The following is a 3,856-nucleotide window of genomic DNA, read 5'->3' as shown; positions in this document are numbered from 1 at the left end:
GGGCATTCTCAGGAGTTTTTAAAACTTCTCCAAATCCGCACATCTGCACACTGGTGCGTTCAGGAGTTCCGCGAAAAGCTGCGAAATCACATCTTCGAGTGGAACGCAGCGGTTTTATTTTGTTTTTGTAATTTTAAGTACAATTCTGAACTGAAATGAACTTTACTTATCCTTACCAGAATGAAAAACAACATGAAAAAGATCTAGCTGCTTCATTTTCCAGTGAGATGTAGCACGTACAGGCAACTACTGACAGACTAATACAGTGGATTAGACAAATAAGACACACCTTGTAGAGCAAACTTTTTCTAGATTGCCCCACTGTAGAAGCCCCATTTACTTTATTTCATTTTATTTTATGTAAAGAACTTTTTTTTTTATAATTTTTAGATTATTATTCTTTTGTTTATCAAAAAAGAATAAAACTGATATCATGTAAAAACATATATGCCTACTGCTGAGCACAAAACAGAACAAAGCAAAAAAAATCTAATTCTTTGTCTTGTTTACTTCATTCATTAAACAGGTTACTGTATTTTACAGCTACTTTAACATTTATTTTGCCATGTTTGTCTATTTTACTTTACTGTCTATGTGTGTTATAACATAAAAAGTGTTACAAAACTCTCCTTGATTTCAACAATCTTTGTAATATAATGCTTTATGACTCAAGCATAACACTCTACTTTCACTAAAACTACATTTTTGTTAATGAATTCAAATAAACATCTGTAATTTGGAAACTTGTTCAAAAGATAACATGCTGTTTTTTTGTAAAACTGTACATTTGAAAACTCATGGTCAAAAATAATAATAATTATGTTTTAGCATTAAAATGAAATTTGGATTTGAGAGCTTGTCCATAGTGGTTCGTTAACTATTGCAAAAACACCAGAAAGCTGATTCTGCTCATCTGCACGTGGAATTTTCAGAATCATCCAAGTAAGGAACTGATTAAGCATAAAAAATATTTTGGTAATTGCCAATGCTGTTAATGTAGTGCAGGTAAACCTTACACTAGGTGTTATTCTAATAAATTTGTTATATATATATATATGTGTGTGTGTGTGTGTGTGTGTGTGTGTGTGTGTGTATGTGTTACATATATATTGTATTTGATATATAAATTAAATATAAAAATAAAAATTCCCCGCTCACCCCTGCGGGCAGTCTTTATCCTTCAAGCTCAGGTCCCCTACCAGAGGCCTGTGAGTTTGAGGGTCCTGTGCAGTATGTTAGCTGTTCCTAAGACTGCGCTATTCTGGACAGAGATCTCAGATGTTGTTCCCGGGATCTGCTGGAGCCACTCCACCTAGCTTGAGAGTCACCACCTAGTGCTCTGATTACCACTGGGACCACTGTTACCTTCACCCGCCACATCTTCTTGAGCTCTTCTCTGAGCCCTTGGTATTTCTCAAGCTTTTCGTGTTCCTTCTTCCTGTTGCTGCTGTCATTCAGTATCGCTAGGTCTATCACTACTGCAGTCTTCCCCTGCTTGTCCACCACTTACTATGTGCAGTTGGTTAGCCATCACCATTTTGTCCGTCTATATCTGGAAGTCCCACAGGATCTTGCTCGGGCATCTCCCATTTTGACCTCGGGACTTTCAGGTCATACTCAGCACACATTTTTCTGTATTCTGTACCTGGTTATGGCGTTCCATCTATGTCCTGCCTGCGGGCATCTTGCACCCTGCTGTTATGTGCTGGATAGTCTGACAGACATCTTTACACAGCCTGCACCTTGGGTCTTGCCTGGTGCGGTGGATCTAGCCTCAGCTTGTGCTGAGTATGTGCTCATGCATGCTATCTGCCTGTCTCATTCAGTAAGCCCAAGTATTTCGACACCACCCAAAGATAAGATTGTTCGCTGATTGAGAAAAATTTATATATATATAAAACACCCAGCACGCCCCTGCGGGCGGTTTTATCCTTCAAGCTCGGGTCCTCTACCAGAGGCCTGGGAGCTTGAGGGTCCTGCGCAGTATCTTAGCTGTTCCCAGGACTGCGCTCTTCTGGACAGAGATCTCCGATGTTATTCCCGGGATCTGCTGGAGCCAGCCAGGCCATCCATCCATCCATCCATCCATACATACATTCATACATACATCCATACAATAGACTGGTGACCTGTCCAGGGTGTACCCTGGCTCTCACCCGATGGTAGCTGGGATAGGCTCCATCCCTCCCGTGACCCTGACAAGGATAAGCGGAAGAGAATGGATGGACAAACCAAAACACGCCCTAAGCAGCTTCTGTGCTTTAAATCCTCACAGGAAAATAAAACGTTATTCAATCTGGGGAGTTCTTGCAGTCAGTAAATATTTATGAAGTAACTGTTCCTGTATTTCACCTGGTTTTCCCTGTTGTAGATGATGCAATTTCTTTGTCTCCTTTCTGGTTTCAGTGATGTAAAGTCACCTGGAAAGGGGCGTGTTCAGTTAGAGGGTTACCTACCTCTGTGGGAGCCTTGGTCAGTTTCATATGACGTCACTGAAGTCATGTAAGTATTTGAAATCCTAAACGAGATGCAAATTAGAAAATAGTAAAAATCATTGTTCGTGGAAAAACAAACACTGATACATTAAGAGAGACAATAATAACAATAAACAGTGGAAATTCATTGGCTGCAGCCTTTGTCCTTTTAGATCATTTAATTCAATTAAAGGTAACTTTCTAGATTTAAAACAGCCACCAGAAAATATGTTTTGGAAGTAATTAAAAGTCAATAATTAGTTTTTAAAAAAATCCAGTAAAGACTTGACACAGGACCTAAGGGATGGATTTATCTGCTCTCTCTCTCTCTGTGTGTGTGTGTGTGTGTGTGTGTGTGTGTGTGTGTGTGTGTGTGTGTGTGTTGCAGCCATGACAAATCTGTGATTAATTACAAAAAGCATAAACATCAAGTAACAATTTATTTGAAGGTAACAGAATAATCATTGCCATTGTTGACAGACTGGCGACCTGTCCAGAGTGTACCCTGCCTCTCGCCCAAGACAGCTGGGATAGGCTCCAGCGCCCCCACGACCCTAGAAAGGATAAGCGGAAGCAAATGGATGGATGGACATATATTGAACAGAATATTGCACAAAGAAGGCATCACTAAACGATCAACTTCACCCAGCACAGAAAATATACATTTATTTAACGGTTATAAAACAGCCCACAGAGCTTTTACCATCAGAGCTTCCAGTGCAGACAGCTAATTAACCCTCAACCCTGAAATAATAAAGATAATAAAAACGAATCTTCTCAGGAAAAAGCAACTCAGACTTTGGTTTTTACCCTCATGTTTGTTTTACTCCTGGACAAAATGAAATCATCTGAGAGGAAACATGACTACAAACCAATTAGTTTAATTCAGATTAGTCCTTTTCTGATACTGTTTAAGTGGACAACTGTTAATAAGTTCAAACTTAGCTTGGTTAAAACCTTGAAGTTTACTGACAACCAAATAAAATTACCTGCTAATTAACTATCTAAACTATGTTAATGTTAATATAGTTTTGCATGAAAACATGATTTGAAATATATTATTTACCAATTATGTATACTGGGAAGGAAAACAAAATACAACAACAACAAAAAGCTAAATAGAAAATTAAAATAAAAGTTTTCCATCAGTGCTAAACTCCATAATACCAACTGAAGGAAATGCATTTCTTAATATATGTATACCGTATTTTTTGGACCATAAGGCAGAGCGGATTATAAGGCGCATTAAGCAAACAAAACAGTCAGATAAGTCAAACTTTACTCAACTCATTCTTCTTGCTTCCTCCACTTCCCTACTATTGATTCATTAATGTTGAATTCTCTTGCAGATGCTCTATTCCCATGTTGTACTGCGTGACTGG

Source organism: Astatotilapia calliptera, chromosome 18, assembly GCF_900246225.1.
Source record: "Astatotilapia calliptera chromosome 18, fAstCal1.2, whole genome shotgun sequence".
Lineage (NCBI taxonomy): Eukaryota > Metazoa > Chordata > Actinopteri > Cichliformes > Cichlidae > Astatotilapia > Astatotilapia calliptera.
The sequence above is the reverse complement of the archived record's forward strand: the minus strand, read 5'-3'. Positions refer to the sequence as shown.